The sequence below is a fragment of the Castor canadensis genome, chromosome 11 (assembly GCF_047511655.1).
Source record: "Castor canadensis chromosome 11, mCasCan1.hap1v2, whole genome shotgun sequence".
NCBI classification, from domain to species: Eukaryota; Metazoa; Chordata; class Mammalia; order Rodentia; family Castoridae; genus Castor; species Castor canadensis.
In genome coordinates, this window is record NC_133396.1 from 69,090,435 (window position 1) to 69,110,681 (window position 20,247).

Sequence of the window (20,247 nt, forward strand, 5' to 3'; positions counted from 1 at the left end):
AGCAGGCAGGCTCTTTATCATTTGCCTGGCAAGGCCTTGGTACTCCTGGAACTGAGAAGCCAGATCATGTGGACATGCACTACAGGGTGAGATTGTTTACAAGTGAAGATTTGTCTCGGTCACTCACTGCACCTACCGAGAATAAGTTTGATACTAATTACTTGATCAATTGATTTAATTAATATTATGTAGTTGTGTGATTTTAGTTTTATACAGAGAAAACAATATACTCCCTAAAATATTTCCATTTCAATTCAGATATAACTTCCTTCTTTTAGCCAGTGACATTTCTAAAATATTAAAGATGGCTGAATAAAGTTCACCAGATGGCTGGTGGAGAATCATGGTTACTTGGGGTTTATAATACACTAATTAAAAATATTGTACACTTACTTCAATAAATTTCATATTCCCATGAGAAATTTCATTATTTGAAAAACAGTTGTATCCCTCTGAGTGAAATTTGAAATTCATGTGGATATTTCAATAGAATGCAAAGGTCTGTTTTTGTCTCCTCAAATACAGCAAAGGAATGAGAAGCCTGCTAGTAGTTAAATGAGATGATCATGTCAGCACAGTTACCAGAGAACTAGCATGGAGGAGTGGCTGTTATGAACACATTTCTTTATCCCAATTTCTAAAACTTACTCTCAGGATTTTCTGATTTATTCTTTTTTCTTTCTTTCCATAATTCCATATCCCTGTGGTTCAAGGAAACCAAAGTGAAGCTATGATGGTTTCTAATTTTACACAACATACAATGGAACAAGCAAAGTCCAGAATTTAGACACTTTTGGATTTGACTTAGGTTTCTACATCCTGGTAGGTGTGTAATCTTAAACACATAATTAAAGACTTTGTGTGCTTACGATGAAGCATGGGGAACAGTACCACATCTGTGTATTGTGATAAAGACAGAGATCATAGTGTGATATTCTAGCAGTGTAACAGAGATGGACTCTAGTCCCAGGGAATCTCTCTTCCTCTCCCCTGTGCTACACCTGTCTCCCTTGATCCTCATCTTCCTCAGACATCTTAGAAACATACCAGCACACACAACCAACACAATTCTACTCTCAACAGATAAGCAGAATTATAAAATAGTTTTATTTCCTACTTTGCTCTTTTTGGTTTTCCTTAACTAGGGTGTGCTTTGTAACGCCTGAGCATACACTAAGAAGTTGGTTCAAAAACAAAGACACTAAAATTACTATCAATCTACTTTAATGATGCTAAATTGTTCTAATTATCTTTATGGAACATTTTTTTATTTTATTATTCATATGTGTATACAAGGCTTGGGTCATTTCTCCCCCCTGCCCCCACCCCCTACCTTACCACCCACTCCGCCCCCTCCCTCTCCTTCCCACCCCCTCAATACCCAGCAGAAACTATTTTGCCCTTATTTCTAATTTTGTTGTAGAGAGAGTATAAGCCATAATAGGAAGGAACAAGGGTTTTTGCTGGTTGAGATAAGGATAGCTATACAGGGAGTTGACTCACATTAATTTCCTGTGCGTGTGTGTTACCTTCTAGGTTAATTCTTTTTGATCTCACCTTTTCTCTAGTTCCTGGTCACCTTTTTCTATTGGCCTCAGTTGCTTTTAAGGTATCTGCTTTAATTTCTCTGCGTTAAGGGCAACAAATGCTAGCTAATTTTTTAGGTGTCTTACCTATCCTCACCCCTCCCTTGTGTGCTCTCACTTTTATCATGTGCTCAAAGTCCAATCCCATTGTTGTGTTTGCCCTTGATCTAATGTCCACATATGAGGGAGAACATACGATTTTTGGTCTTTTGGGGCAGGCTAACCTCACTCAGAATGATGTTCTCCAATTCCATCCATTTACCAGCGAATGAGAACATTTCATTCTTCTTCATGGCTGCATAAAATTCCATTGTGTATAGATACTACACTTTCTTAATCCATTCATCAGTGGTGGGGCATCTTGGCTGTTTCCATAACTTGGCTATTGTGAATAGTGCCTCAATAAACATGGGTGTGCAGGTGCCTCTGGAGTAACCTGTGTCACAGTCTTTTGGGTATATCCCCAAGAGTGGTATTGCTGGATCAAATGGTAGATCAATGTCTAGCTTTTTAAGTAGCCTTATGGAGCATTATTTTAAAGACTCCCAGTGAACCCTCAAATGGCTTTAAGTTAGAGAATGATATATGAAACATCTTATTAAACCTATCAAGATTATATTCCCTTAATAAAATGTAATGACATTTCACATTAGACTATTGAGATAAATAGAAAAATTGCCAATAGATATCAAACAGGATATGATCAACATGTTATGGATAGAAGAAATTGACATTGAGGATATACCACTCCCTAAAGTAAACTGAAGTCCTCTTTCTTGCTCATCAGGTCTCTCCTTATTTATTTCTCAGCCATCTCAGTAGTCTGGACTTTGAGGAGTGCATTTAGTAAGTATCGCTTAGCTAGTGGAATATCAGCTAATAGGGCAGCTGACCCCATCATTGAGGCTCAAATTTCCCTCCAGCTTGTTCTTAGTCTGTTTCTTCATATGCCCAGAAAAGTAGTTTTAAAATGCAATTTTTAACCCGTCAACTTTCACATCCCTTTTCTGACTTTGTAAAACTGCTGAAGAACCTTCACTGGGGCACATTTTGTTTTGAACACTGCAAGAAAGAAGTGCATCTTTCTATTAGATGCTCTCCAAGTCATGTCTACGTAAGCGCAGAGATTTGGAATTGCCTCAAAGACAGCCAGGAGTCAGAGACTGCCTGGTAAATGGTAATAGAATATTTAAATCAAAGTTCTTCTTGGGAAGGAGCCAAGCCAGGGAAGAAGGCAGGAGTAACCTGATCCAGGCCAAGGCACTGAGGCCAACAGCTGCACCCAGGGCCATGGGGAGTGCTTGACCACATTGCCAGGCAAGCCAGAGGGAACACTGCTTTAAATGCTCGTGGGATTAGGGATACAGGTGGAATAGACATTGAATTGCTTTGATTTCTGCAGAAACTAGCATGCTAAACTCTGGTGCTATTTGTTGAAAGTCCTTAATTTTGACAAAATAATGCCCCAAATCACCTATTTAATGTGTTTATTATCATGTATGCCCCCCAATGTCTCAGGATGAATTGTCCATCATTTGGGTCCCAGAGTTATGTTAGAGAGGTGTGGTCACAAAACACACCTCTCCAGAGATGCCCATCTCCTCATCTGTGGAACCTAAGGGCCCAAGTTAAAAGACCTTGGGTTGGGAGAGAAGCTTGAATGACACAGATGGACCCAATGTAAACATATAGATCTTTAAAGGAAGATAGCTTTTCCTGGCTGTGGTCAGGGAGAAGTGGGTATAAAACTATAGCCATTGTGTATCAGTTTAAAAACTTAATGTCATGGTACACACCTGCAATGCAGGATAAAGGAGCAGGAAGACTGAGAGTTCACAGCTAGCCTGGACTACACACTGAGAACCTATCTCAAAAAAACTTACAATTTGAAAAAAATGGCAGAGACATGCAACATTGCTGGTCTGTAGATGGAGAAGGTAGACTATGTGCAAAGAATTCAGGCAACCTGTATAAGCTGAAAAAAGCAAGGAAGTAATTTCCCTCTTTGAGCTTCCAGAAAGGCCATAGCCCTGTTGAACACCTTTGATCTTAGCCCATTGAGACTTATGTCAGATTTCTCATCTACAGAACTCTAAGACAATCAATCTGTGCTGTTTCCCATGACCAGATTTTGGGAATTACCTATGACAGTAATAGCAAGTGGATACAGGACGATATCAGGTTCCAGAGGAAGAGTCCTGGCCATCTCCTTTATTCTAGAAAATACTCCATGGCCCTGAGTTGAGAACCAGGTGAACCTTAAAAACCATCTTGTGGGTGAGCTACACATAGCTCCAGAGGAGGGACTCCAGAGAGAAGACAAGAAAGGAACCATAAACATACATGAAGCATAGCCTGTGTTGTGACTTTCCACCACCATGACAGACACCTGTGATAAACGACTTCTTAAAAGGAAGGAAGTTTTTTTGGCTTACAGTTTCAGAGACTTTAGTTCATGGTCTATTGGTTCCATTGTGTTGGGCCTATGGTGAGGGAGAACATCATGACAGGGAACACTTGGTACAGCAAAGCTTCTCACCTTGTGGTGATGTGGAAGCAAAGAGACAGGAGAAGGGCCTGGATTCTGATATTGTTGCGGGAATCTCAAGCTGAGATACAGGACATTGAGGCAGTTTAGCAGAAAGCAAAGTTTTATTGTGTCAGAACAGATTCAGCTGACTCGTGTTCAAAGGCTGAGCCCCGAGAACAAAGAGGCCTCACCTTATGTGCCCTTGTAAGCAGGTTACAGAAGCAAAAATCAAAGCTCAACCCACATATGGCTGTATGTGAATTTATTGGCTATTTCATTCCCTTAGTGTTATGTGGCCTTTTTTATGTTTTAATTTTTTAAGTTTTATTTCTCTGCTTTGCCATCCTTTCCCCCTGTTTCATTATCAGAACACAGTCTATCTTTTTCTCTTCTGGTCCTGCCCTGCTACAATATCACTTTCAAGGGCATCTACCAATGACCTAACTTCCTTCCACAAGGCCCCACCTCCTAAAGGTTCCACCATCTCCTAGTAGTGCCACAGGCTGCAGTTCAAACTTTCAACATATGGGCCTTTGGGAGATACTTAATTCCAAACTGTATCACATCCTTAGGGGGAGATTTAGCACTGGGGGAAAGCCTAGCAAACCTGAGGTAAGAAATCATGACACGTCCTGCCCAGTATGTACTTGGGAAACAGGCAGGAGCCTGTCCAGGATCTAATGATAATGGAAGAAGAGATGGGGATGAGTATTAGTCATTTAGATCCTACACTTGTTACACCTTCATATGTCCCATTACATATACTTAGATGATGTTCCTGAGAAAGTGGAGAACAGTAAGACTCAGAGCAATTGTGTGAGCAGTCCAGGGTCAGAGTGCCTCTTAGTAGCTGGGACGGGAGTGAGAACCAGGCCTTCCTGACCCTAAAGCCCATGGGCTTCTCACCCCACTTAGCTGTTCTTAGTGTGGCTGTTAAATCCTATTTCTCTGGCAGCATGACCATGAGATCTCACTGGGCTCATGCATCAGGAGCTGAGGTGCTGCTGATATGTCTGTTTTGTCTTGGAACTAGTTCAGAACATCATGGTAGGAAATAAGGGTGCAGAAGAAAAATCATCAAAAGATAAAATGTGTCAGGGCTGGCAGAGTGACTGCTTAGCAAGCATGAGACCGTGAGTGCAAACCCCAGAGAGCTGGAAAAAAAGAAAAAAAAAGGAAATCTACTGTGTTTTTTGTTTGTTTGTTTTGTGTCATTCTGGGGAAGGCCTCCCCCACAACTGGATTATTAATGTTTTTTCTAAGGCTTCTCGTGATACTTTTCTTTTTTAGCTAAATCTTATATCCATGGAGAATGTACATTGGTATACTATGAGCCATTGACTCAACTCTGTATTTTACAGATGGCTTTCCAGTTGTCTGAGCACCATTTATCATACATTTCTCAATTCCTCATGTTCCCAAAGCACTGCTGGACTCATTTCCTAAATCCCACTGTGGGTCTGCATTTTTCTGAACTCCCATTTTGTCCCATAAGCAAATCAAAAGACAAGGTACTGGATTGCAAAAAATAATTATAATACAAGTCACAGCACAAGAGCCTAATATGTAAAAAATTAATTAAAATGAGTAGAGTACAGAAAAACAGGCACTTCATAAAAAGAGATATATGAGTAGATCTTAATGGAAAAGCTAATTACTCTATTAACACGGAATAAAAGTTAAAAGAACACTGAGACACCATTTTTGCATATGAGATTGGCAAAAATCCAAGTGATAATAACACAATATTTTAGCAGGAGTACATTGTTGCTAAGAATATGAGTTGGCATGGCCTCTAATAGAGGTAACTGTTTGGAACTACCTATCAAAAATGGCAAACATGCAATTTTATACCCCAAAATTTTCTCATAGGAATTTCTATCAAAGATAAACATGTAAATATTGAAATGACTTATATATAAGATTTGTTTTCATTACAACTCTGCATGTGACTGCAGATTCTAAAAAATCTGAAAGATCATCAGTTATTGGTTAAACAAATTCTCATGAGACATTTAATGAATGATTGCACATCTCCACTGAGCAGCAAGAACACATTTTAGGTTGCTGTTATGGAGTTTTCTTTAGATTTGCTGTTAAATCTACTGTTAAGTGACTGCTAAGAACATTTGGGGATATGTGAGGACCATTTTCAGTGTCACATCTGTTAGGCAGGAAAGGGCTGCTACTGTTCTCAAGTGAGTAGAAGTCAAGGGTGTTTCAGAACATTCTGTAATATGTAGAAACTGCCCCCCACCTGGCATAGAATTATCCAGTTCCAAAATGTGCTGAGGGCTAGAAATTCTGTGCTTGAAGGGTGATCAGAAATATGTTATATTATGTGCATTTTGGGCTGAGAGTCAGGGATGGGGAAAACTTTTCACTATGCTCCATTTTGTAATTGCTGAATTATGTACCTATATGTACATGTACTAACTTCTCAAACAAACAAACAAAAAAACCCAAATAGCACTATCTTTTCTTCTTTTAAAGTCATTGTTCAGTCTTTTTTTAAAAGTCATTTAGAGGGTAGAAAGAAAAGTCTTTGATTTTTACTTGTTTAGTTTGTTTCTTTACTTGTGGCCCTTGTTCTTTCAAAGAGCTCAAGGACATACCCACCAATTGTTTTAACACAGATGGGGCGTTCTCTTCTGGGACTGGCTCCAAGTAACAGAATAAAATAGGAGAATAAAGTTGCAGTGTGTTACATCAGATAAAATGGGTTTTAGTCTTAGCAAATACCAGAGAAAATCATAACCTAAATTACTAGATGTTACAAATGTGTAAGTCAATGTTTTCTCAGGGGCAAGGACAAACATTTCTATAAAAGAAATTGACAGTGTAAAGGTGCCTTTGATTGGAATTGTCAGCCCTAACTTTCTCTAAGAACCTCTAAAGATTTCTCTAGAATCATTTCATAAATCATCATTGTGACTGGTTTCTGCTCCATGCCACCACTAGCTTTCAGACAAGGGTGGTCAAATTATATTTTCCATTAAATCTCAACTTTCCCTCTTAATTGTCATTGTGCCAAAATCGCTTTACCAAGATAAAGCATTCAGTAGAGACTTTCTTGTACCAGAAGCCAAGTTCATGTTGCTAAGAGAGGACTTTGCCCAGAGTGAATCACAACTTTCCCTGGCAAAGACATCTCAAGGACCTATGCTTCACTCCATATCCACTCTTTCATTTTAGTGTGAGCTTCTTCTCTATCTCTTCTATCCATTTCAGAATTTTCTTTAAAATTTTAATTATTGTTTTAGATTTCAAATTATGTATTAAAATACACATTAAAATCATGTTGGAGGCATGGCTCAACTGGTAGAACATCTGCCTAAAAGGTCAATGCCCGGAGGTTCAACCCCCAGGAAAGCCAAAAACAAAAATCAGTGCCTTAAGAGAAGAATTGATCTTTTCAAACTCAATGTGAAATAACCTAGGAAAGCTCTCCTTAGTGAATAGACAATATTCTAACGAATGTCATTAACACCGGTATTCACCAGGTTCTTCCTTTGGGATACTTGTTGATTTTTTCCTGTTTTATATTTAAACTGTATAAAAATGATAAACCCTGGGAAAGAGAAAGCATAGCAATGTCCTTGTGTGTGGACATTTATACACTGCTCCCATCACTCCTGGGACAGAATCAGGAAAATACAAAGCCTTAAAAACTTAAGAGCAGAGGGAAGAAAAGACACCAAGGAACTGGGACAAAAGCAAATTTTATCTGAACCATACTTGTCACAAGAGTTTATTACGGCACAGTAATTTATCCTATATTTTTAGTTTTTTAAAAATTCAAAGGATGGGATTCTAAGCCAGTTGTTTGTTCTAATCTAAACTTAAGGGAAAAACTAGACTTTTTGACTCATAAAACAAAATCTGGATGACAAATTATGAATGAAGCATTTATGTTATACCTGTTCATCAAAGCATCTCATCTATAAGCAGAATCCACTCCACTGTGTCCCCAAATCTTGTTCAGCTGTAAATGTTCTGTGAAAACAGAAAGTCAAGGTCAAGGTGGTTATTTCTCTCACTGTATTCTGCAGCTTAGATTGCCTGAGTTGGAAGGAGAGTGGGTTACATAATCCTGAGGCCCATCCCAACTCTTACCATGAGACTCCTACACTCAAGAACATTAAAAGCAAATTATGGTGGTTGAGCCTAAGGAAAATGCAAAATGGTGATGAGCTACAAGAAGGAGGGAGGCAGGGGGAGAGATGGGAGGCAAGAATACAACATGAACTTGGGATCTCATACCACCGAGATTGTTTCCTGAAGCTAATAAGGTGGAGCTGACTTTTATAAAGGGGGGAGCAACTTCTGACTCCAAGCTGATGACCTTTTATAATCATTGTTAAGACTTTTTCATTTTCATTTGGAAAATAAAAATAAGGTTATTATATCATTGAGAAAAAGAGCTGAATCTTTCTATTCCAAATACATACTAAATAAGCAATAAAGATTAGTTCCAGGAAAATATGAGAAATAAAAGGATGGAGGAATAAAAAATACTTCATCTCTGTCGATCCAAATATGGTTTCAGAATTTTTCAATGTGATAAGTGTGATATATATATATATACATATATATATATATGTATATATATATATAATTCAACTTAACTTGATCAAGAGTCTAAAAATAATGTAGAAACTTAGTATTATTGGTTGGTGTATCAATGAGAATAAGGTAATTTTATGGTCTTTAAAGCTAAGTCTTGTTACCAGGAAAGATGAAAAGCATGAGAAAATTATGATGGCAACAAAGGCAGTAAAAAGGAAAAATGGAAGAAGTTAGGAGAAAGCTGTGACAGCTGAATTGATCCAAACAGTGAAATTAGCAGTGAGCTATTATTTTGAGATGGTAGAATAAAAATACCCATTAGAATTATATTTATAATATAACTTGTAATACTTTATAATAAAAGTATGTATCCAATCAAGGAGCATTCAGTGTATGAGAAAATGGCCCCATATATATTATTAACTTTTGTTTTCTCCTTAAACTAAGATGTGAAATATACATTTAGGAAATCTAAGGAGTGATTCTTTGCCTTCCAAAAATAAAAAGAATTCATTATATCTGGGAGCTGGTGACTCATGTCTGTAATTCTGGCTATTTGGGAGGCTGAGACTAGGAGGACTATGGTCAAAGCCAGCCCAAGCAAAAAAATTTAAGACCCCCATCTCAGTGGAAAAAAGCTGGCAGTAGTTCATCCCAGCTATGAAAGAAGCATAAAATAGGAGGATCGTGGTCCAGACCTGTCTGGAAAAACAGTGAGACCCTATCTCCAAAGTAAGCAGAGCAACAAGGGCTAGAGGCATGGTTCAAGTGGAAAAGCACCTGCATAGCAAGCATGAAGCACTGAATTCAAACCCAAGTACTGCCAAAATAGTAATTAATATTGACAAAGAATTCATTGTAAGATTGTATCATACAATTATGAGCATTTAGCCTAACATATATAAAATAAACCATTCCTAAAATTTAGCTTCCACTAAGAATACTATCTCTTAAAATTGACAATCAGCTTTGTTCGTTCCCCAAACTCAGGGAACCCGAAGAAGCAGCCTATCATCAATTTTTTTCATATTCATTAATATTTTATTGGAGTAGAATCTTTTTTGAATAGTGAATTAACAACAAAAATTATATATACCTGGAAAACCCACAAGAATAATTGCCAGTATATCAAAAAAATTAATTCATCAAGAAATAAAACATGCAGTCATTGCTAAAGACAGTATGTGCTTTGAGAGTTTGTTTTCCAATTAGTGAAGTTTACTTGTGGCAAACCATGAAGGCAAATTTTCATGCAAAATCTTTTTGAACAAAAGCCCAAATTTGGGGGTAGATTAGAGTGAAATTTTTACCACAGAAAAGGTGTTTCTTTTTTGTGAGATGCATGTCTTTGAATGAGATAAAGTTATTTGGTCAAAATATGAGTTTTAATTAGTTATCTTTTCTTAAAATCCATATAAATAGCAAATCTAGAAAAACTTAGACTACGATTACCAGCTCTGACTGTTCAACATGGAAGCGTTTGTGGCTAACAGGAAGAGAAGGAAAAAAAAAAACCACATTTCTCTTTACATGATATATAAACTGAGAGTTTCTTTTCTTTTTTTTTTACAATAAAATTTTATTTATATGGATGGAATTGGAGAACATCATTCTGAGTGAGGTTAGCCTGGCCCAAAAGACCAAAAATCGTATGTTCTCTCTCATATGTGGACATTAGATCAAGGGCAAACACAACAATGGGATTGGACTTTGAGCACATGATAAAAGCGAAAGCACACAAGGGAGGGGTGAAGATAGGTAAGACACCTAAAAAATCAGCTAGCATTTGTTGCCTTTAATGCAGAGAAACTAAGGCAGATACCTTAAAAGCAACTGAGGCCAATAGGAAAAGGGGACCAGGAACTAGAGAAAAGGTGAGATCAAAAAGAATTTGAAGGTTACACACACGCACAGGAAATTAATGTGAGTCAACTCCCTGTATAGCTATCCTTATCTCAACCAGCAAAAACCCTTGTTCCTTCCTATTATTGCTTATACTCTCTCTTCAACAAAATTAGAGTTAAGGGCAAAATAGTTTCTGCTGGGTATTGAGGGGGTGGGGGGGAGAGGGAGGGGGCGTTGTGGGTGGTAAGGGAGGGGTGGGGGCAGAAATGACCCAAGCCTTGTATGCACATATGAATAATAAAACAACAAAAAAATTTTTATTTATAAAATGAAGAAAGTATAAAAAGTTCCCACTTTGAGAGTTTATTTTCTGTTCAGAATTTTTGCATGTGGTGTAGCAGAGAGGAGGTCCAGAAGAGAAATAGACAGCCTGTGTTCTGATGAGACACCGGGAAGGGATGGCAAAGCAGAGAGATAAAACTGAAAGAATTGAAACATGAAGAAGGTCACATAGCATCAGGAAAATGAACTAGTCAATGAAGTCACATGCAGCCACAAGTGGGTTGAGCTTTGCTTTTGTAACCTGTTTGCAAGGGTATTTAAGGTGAGACCCCTTTGTTCTCGGGGCTCGGCCTTTGGACACGAGTCTGCTGAGTCTGTGCCAGCACAATAAAATGCTGCTTCCTGCTAAACTGCCTCAGTGTCCCCTCTCTCAGCTAGAGATTCCTGCAACAATACTTTAAAGAATAAAATCCAGCACATTTATCGAGAAAAGTTATTAGGCCTTTTTATTTAGTTAAAAAATTTTTTTTATTGTTGTGCTGGGTGGGGGTACATTGTGGCATTTACAAAAGTTCTTACAGTGTATCAAATATATTACAATTAACGTAATTAGCTCTGTCTCTCCAACCCATGGTAGAATTTGATAGATGATTGTTTCAAAACTGAAGTTCTGACTTCTGCATCTCCCTCTTTCCCTTCCCAGAATAAAGTCTTTTGGAGAACACAAGCAAGTCAATTACAACCTGAATTAATTGAGAGAAATTGGCACTGTTAAGTATGTGAAAACTAGCTCCTTGGCTAACCTGAAAGGAATTTCGCAGGTATCATTTGCAGGAAGTAAGGGTCCACCTTACAGTGAATGTGAACAGAAAGAACCCGGAGAGTAAAAACCCGTTGCTCCTTCAAGTCTTCCCTTTACTGCTCAGTGTCTCCGAGATGCCTGTGATGGATGCTACCTAGTGAGCTTTGGAAAGCCAGGGGTTACATAGTGAGTCTGTGCAGAGGGAGTCCTATATTCTGCTGAAACAATGTGTGTTCCTAGCTATATAATGTCTAATTTCAGAATTTTTATTATTTTCAACAAAATCGCAATTCTTTTTAAAAATCAAGGAATTTCTCTTGCATTTCATGAACAGTTTGCTTAACCAATGTGCTGTGGTACATGCGGAGTCTCCAGCAGATTATAAATGTGATGAAATAATTGTCTCCAAATTTCAGCATGCCGAGGCAAGCCTTGGTACAGCTAAGCCCCCAAATTCTTTGCCTACAGGTGTGAACAGATCCATATATTTATCCCAGGAGCTATGCCATTTGTGTGTATTGGCATGCTATCGGGGAGCCACCGTTTGAAACACATCCTGCACTCTTAGGTAAGGTTGGCTTCATTAATGGACTGAAGAGAGTTTACTGTTCATTTTCCGAGTCAGCTATGGTGTGGAGTCTTGAAGGTCTGACAAAGAGTAAGAATCACAGTACAGTTTTCAAGTCATGGCTGCCATCACCCCTCTTCAGAAGTTCTCTGCAGAAGTTCTCTTTTATTTGTGACACAAAGAATCAAATAAGTAAGACTACATGCAGTACCAGCTCCGTAACTGGTGGGATCCAGTAAAAACAAAAATGTGGGGCTCCTTGTATAAAATCTACTAAGAATTTCAAGATGGCACAAGAGTGATTTATTTTAATTTTAAGGTATTATTTTATGGCTTTCTTAGTTTAAACATTGTGATTGAGCGGGAGTATTATTAAACTATTAAAAGGTAAAAGGTTAAGGGAAGTCATTGTGATATATTTGGAAAAACAAAGGGCCTTTTCATCAGAAAGGTACTTTAATGCTGGCTTGTTTTTTTTTTAGTGGTGGTGGTGGTACTGGGGGTTGAACTCAAGGCCTTGTGCTTGCTAGGCATGTGCTCTACTACTTGGACCACATTCCCATCACTTTTTGCTTTAGTTACTTTTGGGATAGGGTCTCACTTTTATGCCCAGTTCAACCTGGACATGATCCTCTTATTTATGCTTTAAGAGTTGAGATGACAGCTGAGATGACAGGTGCACTGTCAGGTATTGGTAGAGGTTGGGTCTCTTGAACTTTTTCTCCAGGACCAGCCTAAAACCATGATTCTCTCTATCTTTGAGTCCCAAGTAGCTAGGATTAAAGGCTGAGCCACCATGTCTGGCCTCAATGTTGGCTTTTAAATAATGGTGGAAGCTCTGTATTCCTATCTGGGAAATGGGAATTCATTTATTTGACAAGTATTTATTGACGCCACACTTATCCTGGAAGTTTTCTATGTATTCAACTAGTAAATCTTTACCACAGCAGAGTGATCAGTTTCTATTCTTCCCCCAGTTTATAGATGAAAAAACCATGGTACAAAGCCATTTGCAACTTGCTAAAATTTTCTTTGGAAATAAGAGCTGGAGCTGGAGCTGTAACCAGGCAGTCTAGCTCCAGAGCCCAGGCTTCCCTCCCTCAGCTTGACCACCATCTTCTAATGTACTTTACAACCTTGATCCAAATTGTGGACTGAATAATAGCAAAAGACCACCTTCCCAATTCAGATGTGGGATTGAGGCTCAGTTAATTTGATGACTCTTTTGGCACTTAATGTTTTACGGGTTTCTGACACCACAACTCTGAAACATTCTTATGATTAGGGAACAACGCAGACCAGTCAGTGTTTTTGCTGCTGAGATCTAGATAAGATTTTGCAATGTGAGAAGAAGCGAATCCAGTAACATTCTTGTGGAGAGACACACTGTATGGTATTATACTTCCTGGAAGTTCCTAATGAGAGAAATTTTCTTCCCAGATGACTCCAAATGTGTCTTCAAAGTTTCCTCATAAATAAATGGTCCTCTCATAACACCAGTTTAAAAAAAAGTCTAATGAAATCTCCCAAGGCAAGCAAGCTTAGGGAACAACAGAATATAAACAAAATCACAGATATCCATTTAATGCTTCATTTTGATAAAGAGAAAACAGACAGCATTTTCATTATCAAAACTATTCATCAATTATATAATTGCTCAGAATTGTGATTTTGCAAATTTGATCTGGGATGCTTTATGGTTTCTAAAGAACTGAAGTTAAGAATCTGGTTGGAGAGAGCTCAGTGACCTTGATTCTACACCAAACTTCCCAGAATTCCTTGGTGCATGCTGGGGGCAGGTAGGGACTGCATGGGAGGTCTCCCAAAAGGCAGGGATCTTTCTCATTAGAGGGAAGATCCAAGATTTCAATGACTGAGATCTAGAAACCTTGGGAAGCCAGAGGAGCCATCACTAGTAATTTAGCATCAACTCTGTGGTTTAGTGGTGGTTCTTTTCATGATCAGGAGAGGGAATCTTTCAAACAATATAGTTGGTCTGAAATGCTTCCAGGGCCAATGCAAACACCAAGTGGGCTGCCCAGAAACCACACATTGTTTCCTTCAGACAAAAGATAATGATGCACTAATGAGTTTTACCCTTTATTGCCCTCTTTGGAACACAGCCTCAGGAAGAAAACCCACAAAACCAAATTGCTAGTCCCATAGTTTACAATATTTTGCAATGACCCCAATCCCTTTTTCTTTAAATGCTAGTGCTTGTGTTGTGTTAAGTATTTGCGTTGTTTAACTCATTTACCCCAATCTCATGTCCTCTCAAAAGTGCCCTCCCAGAGAGAGAGAAAGGAAATGAAGAGAAATAATGAGCCTCACTGATACATAGTACCTCCAAGAGAGTAAAGCAATTCTGAGATATTACCTAACTGATGTATTTTTACCTCATTAAAGGGGAGGGGTAAGTAAGAGAGATTATTACTTTAAACTATGAAGGGAGAAAATGTGGAAAAACAATATTGGACTAATAATGAACCCTAGTTTTAAGCCCCAGGCCCAGACTGCAGGGGTTCCAAAAGCCACTTGCCCTTTACATCAGAGAAACAGATGCATGGTGGTGAACGGGCAGAGAAAGGAGATGTGTTATGTGGCGGTACAGGCAGCCACAGGAAGAGGAAGAGTAAACACTTCAACTCGGCTGCCGTCTTTGGGGTTTACATATGAGCTTTAGGTTTAAAAGACAAAGAACCGAAGTGGGGGAGAAAGGTATGGGTTATTAAACAGTCCTGGTCACAGGTGTGTTTGGTGGATCATTATCTCAGTCCCTGTTTTGGGAAAGGTTCCAGAGAAGTTATTATGGCTGTTATCATTTGTCAAGATAAACAAGTCATTGTTGCCTGAGGAGCGTTCTGTCCTGTGGGTCTCTGCTGTTTCTTAGGGATAGTTTTGTTCCCTTGTCATAAAGATGTTATCGATTGGAACCTGTCCTGTCCTTCCTAAAACCCAAGGTGATTACAAAGTCACCAAAGAGAGAGAGAGAGAGAGAGAGAGAATACAAAATGGAGGCAAGAATGCCAGGCTTTTCTCCTGTTTCATTAACTCCAGGGCACAAGTAAGAAGTCAGTGCTTTCCAGCAAAAGCAGCTTAAGTATCTGTTACAATAGAATCTATTTAATCAAAAGCATTTAATAAATAATCTGTCAGAAGTAGGAGTGGAGGAAGTTGTTGAATTGATTGCTGAGGTTTATGGGATTTGTTAGAATTGCTTGTTGTGACATTGCGGGGTGGAGGTGAAGAGTTGCACATTACCCATGCTGAAATCATTCATGGCTCCTCATCTTCACATATCCTCCCCCCCCATTCCAGTACCCACTTAGGAACTGCAAAACTTCTGAGAAGTGTTGCCTGTTACTACTGCTCCTTCACTCTCTGCTCACCCTGACTGATAGTAGCTTTCTTTTTAAACATCTCTGCTCAAATTGCTCCTGTTAAAGTCAACCGTGACCTCCATGTGGCCAAATCCACAGGACACCTGCTCCATTGCCAACTTGATCTCAGTATTATTGCAAGGGTTGGCCTCTCCTTCCTTGGCTTATGAGCACCAGTTCCTGTTCATTTACCTTGCTCACCTCTCTGTGCTACTTTTTAAGGCTGGAGGGTGGTTCTCACTCCTACTCTTTCCAGTCTTCCTGTTCTTTAGCTTCAAACATGATCTCAGTTTTACCCAGCGTGTGCAGTTCACCACCACTCCCAGCTCTAGCCTTGCATCCAGCCACTTAGCTGATCTTTCCACTTGGATATCTGATAAACACCTCAAACTTAACATGACTGACTTCTGCTGCTCATCCCCTCTTCCTCTACTCTTTTATTCAAAACACTTTGCTGTACTCTAGTATCTGATCAATATACATCAGGGTGTTTCTATCCTTGAACTATATCTTAGAGCCATTTCCTTCTCTTCTTTACCACTACCATCGCATCCCTCCAGAAGCAATTTCTTCCTCATCCAGATTATTCCAATATCCCCCCAAATGCGCTTCCACTTCAGTCCTCTCTCAGATGCCTTCCTTTCTTTACAAAGCGATATGATTTATCAGTTTTAAGGCATAAAACTAGATCCTTTCACTTTGCTACTTTCAATCCTTTGTTGGCTTCTATCAGAAAACTGAGCTATGAATGTGAATATCTTACATGAAAGGCTTATACGAAATTATTCTTAAGACTGAAACCGGAATTTTGGATCCAAGGCCCAAACTTCTGAGATTTCATATGCCAGGACTGACAATCCACCCCTAAATGTCAAATAAACAGGCACAGTGAAAGCAGAGAAAGGAGATTTATTACACAGCTCTGAACACACCATGGGAAGAGGCAGAGTAAGCACTCAGCTCATCTTCAGCTGTCTTTGGGTTCAGTCATTAGCTATCAGTTTAAGTAGCCAAAAGAACTGAGAGCGGGGACACAGGCATGCATAATTAAACAGTCCCAGTCACAGGCGTGTTCTGGTTGAACATTATTTCAGTTCAAGGGTTCCCAGAGGGGTTCCACAGAAGCTGTTATGTTATTGTTGTCATCACTTGAGGGGAACAATCTGGTTCCCATGAGATGATTGCTTCTGCTTCAGGGTGCAGCCCCGTCATAATATAAAGTCATTTGGAGGGGTGTCTGTCCTGCAAGTCTCCACTGTTCCTTATGGGAAGTTTCAGTCCCTTGTCATAAAGATGTTATCAATTCCGTCCTTTCTGGAACCCAAGGTGATTGCAGAGTGACTGAAAAGAGAATGACTTAGAGCAAAGACAGATACAAAATGGACGCAGGGATGCCAAGCTTTTCCTGTTATTAGTTAATTTGTGGACCCAAGTAAGGAGTCAGTGCTTTTCAGGAAAAGCAGTTTGAGCGCCTCTTATAAGACATTTTCTTATAAACAGTACCTAAAATAAGTAGAGAGTCAGATGTTGCTTTACTTTAACTCTGTTTTAAGATTAATGTGTCCAGGGAGTATGAATTAATTGCAATTAGCAAGAAGCAAGGTAAATTGTATTCAATTATGAAAATTCTTATCATTGAAGTCCTCTGCTGATAAATTATGTAACAGAAAGGTACAGAATTATCCAGAAGGCTTGATAAAATACAGATTCTTAGGCTCAAAAGCACTAGTTTCCTCTACAGTGTTTCCATAGGTCTCTGTGTGTGGAGGGGATGTGCATTTTTAACTATGGTCAGGAAACCACACTTTAAGAAATTTGGATCTGTTTGCAATTTGGATCTCACTCTTATAGTCCTAGCTTTCTCGGAGGCAGAGATCAGGATTGTGGTTAGAAGCCAGACCTGGGCAAATAGTTCTCCAGATCCTATTTTGAAAATACCTAATGCAAAAAAAGGGCTGGCAGAATGGCTCAAGTGGTAGAGTACCTGCCTAGTTGAGGCCCTGAGTTCAATGCCAGTGTGAAAAAAAAAAAAAGAAATTCTGATCAAGATTCATAAGTAATTAATTGGGAAAAGAGGAAAAGTGCTCTGAACAGTGGGAAAACAGTTGGAATTTTTACTTACTTCCAGAACTTTTCACCTAGAGTAATTCTGCTGTCCTGTATCTAAGTTACCACACAATTTGCTTTCTCTTTTCTATATTTTCTACTAATATAGGAGGAAATTTTCTTCTTTTGATGCCAATGTAGCCAAGCTTTTAACACAGGTCCTTGGGGGAGATTTGAGATTCAAACTCTAGCAATGTGAACATCTAAAGTTAATATACATGAATGTCCATAACCGTAATACTTGTCACACTGATAACTGGAAATAACCTAAACAGAAGAAGATTTAAGTACTTTGAAGACACATATGTGTGTTAGGTGGCGTTATCTTTGAAATTATTTGTATTTGAGTTTTATAACCAAAATATAATTATTTTATAGATAATATGATTAAGTTTTTAAAATGCAAAGCAAGTTAATTTATTTTTTTTCTTGTGCTGGATGGGGGTACCTTGTAGCATTTACAAGGGTTCTTACAATGTTTCAACTATATCATACTTGAATTCACCCCTTCTACTGCTCTCTTCCATCCCTCTCCCCTGATCCCGGAACAGTTTTGACAGGTATCATTTTGCATTTACACACATGTTGTGTACATTATCTACACCATATTCACCCTCCTACTCCTTTCCCAGCCATCTCCTCCCTCCCACTAATCCAAGTCCCCTTTTTTGTTTATGAGAATAATATTTGTTGGTTTTTATTGATTTAAACTTTAACCACAAACTGAATTTTATCACATAATTTAAAAACAAGTAGAATTTCAAAATCTCCTTTTCAGTTTTCTTTTAGTTTTAGCTAGTTTCTTTTAATTGAAGTGAAGTTCACATAATATAAAGTCCTCTACTTTAGTCAGCCAGGCATGCTTGCATATGCCTATAGTCCCAGCTTCTCTGGAGGCTGAGAACTGGAGACCAGGAATTGGAGGTGGCCCTGGCCAACATAGTGAGATCCCATCTCTTAAAAATTAACCCTGAAGTGCACAACTCCCTGGCATTTAGTAAATTTACAAAGTTTTGCAACTATCCTATCTTTTGCTCCAAAATGTTTTTTACTGCTATAAAAGCAAGCTTGGTGCCCTGTACAGAACCACATGCATCTGCAGTTTGTCTGTGTGAGTTTACATACTCTGGACATCAACCACTTTGTAAGATAATAATTCTTACTGTACAAAACAATGGGTTACACGATGACATTTTCATACATGTATATAAGGTACCTTGACCACCTTTACCTCCCAAAGCCACAGTCATCATTTCATAAAATGTGTATTAAGTAAGATTACTTCCCCCTGCCCTATCTGCTCATTGGCCCTCACTTCGCTCTGAAATAGCTCAGGAAGGCTTTTCCACACCTCAGCCTTTCAAACATTTGACCCATTTCTCAAGGCACATGGTCCTCCACTGGGGAGATACCTGAGTGGCTGGACTTTGTGCTTAGCATATACCGGGCAGAGACTCTGGGTTCCATCCCAGTGCCAAAAAAAGAAGATGATCATGGTCTCTTTACACCCTGTCGCTATCATCACCAGTATCTCCATCACCAAATATGTATGATTTCCTTCATATTAAATATACATAACTCCTTACATAGCCTCTTCCACCATAGTAGACACCTGTACAGGGATTCTCTTCAGCTTCTGCCTAATGTGTGCCACCTCAAAGAGACCCAAACATCATGGAAAGGGAGAGGAAAGGGGCGGTGGGGGAGGTCAGGAGAATCAAATGAGCTGGTTCCTGGGAAGGCTTCTGCATGTGGGCGAAGGTGAATACGACAAAGTGGGAGTGGCAGTAAACTCAGTCTTTTGCACACTCGGCCTTGTGCAGGGACCTGAAGGGCAGGCTGCAGGAAGTCCCAAAAGGTGACAATGAGTCAGGGAGACACATCGTCCCAACAAACATCTATTCGCCCCAGACACACCTCTGCCCTCGGGCAATAAAAGAAGCTATAAAACCCGCTTTGCAACCTGACTCAGCAGACCACCGGTTTCCAGGTCCCTCTGCGTAACCCCGTGCAGCCTTTCCTTTCTCTTTACAAATAAAACTCTGATCTTTGCTGCTTGAGTCCGGCTTTGATTTCTATTTAAGAGCGACCCCAAAGTTCCTGCAAATCATCTGCATATCAGACCTGACCTGGGATCACTCTGCAGGGAGACGCACACAGCTGGACAAGTCAGGAATCCTGCTTAGTACACAACCGCCATTCCTTGCACATTGCTTCTCTTACCTCTTCCAGGCAGAGATAGCAACGATGTTCTCTGCTCTTAACTGGGGACATTGCTCCAAAGAAGAGATGTTGGCTGGAACTTTTAATTAATGTCGCACTGATGGCTGTGTAGCGCTGCCTTACTCTCTGGTCTTTATTAACAAGAACGTAATTAATGAAGTTTGCCGCAGCCAGTGGCTAGAGTCCAGAACATTTATTTTAGACAAACAACCTAGATTCCATTTTTAGAGCAAGGGGTGCATTTTAAAACTGCCGTTCTCAGGTTCCAACTCAGATCTTGAGTGTCAGCATTGTCCCCATGTTTGCACCTGGGGGACTGTCTAACAAATTCTCAGGTGTGTCTGTTCACAAAGCAG

General features: G+C 39.3%; 1 protein-coding gene across 3 annotated transcripts in view; it reads left to right on the forward strand.

Annotated features, from left to right (window-relative positions):
- Window positions 1-20,247, forward strand: part of Grem2 (gremlin 2, DAN family BMP antagonist) — a 111,007-nt gene that overhangs the window by 69,348 nt on the left and 21,412 nt on the right. The window contains exon 1 of one of the 3 annotated variants that reach the window (XM_074047220.1): window positions 11,727-12,182. The exons of the other annotated variants lie outside the window; for them this stretch is intronic. The gene's annotated coding sequence lies outside the window, so the exon portion shown is untranslated. Of the gene's footprint in view, window positions 1-11,726; window positions 12,183-20,247 lie in introns of those variants that run through there. 3 annotated transcript variants of the gene reach the window in all.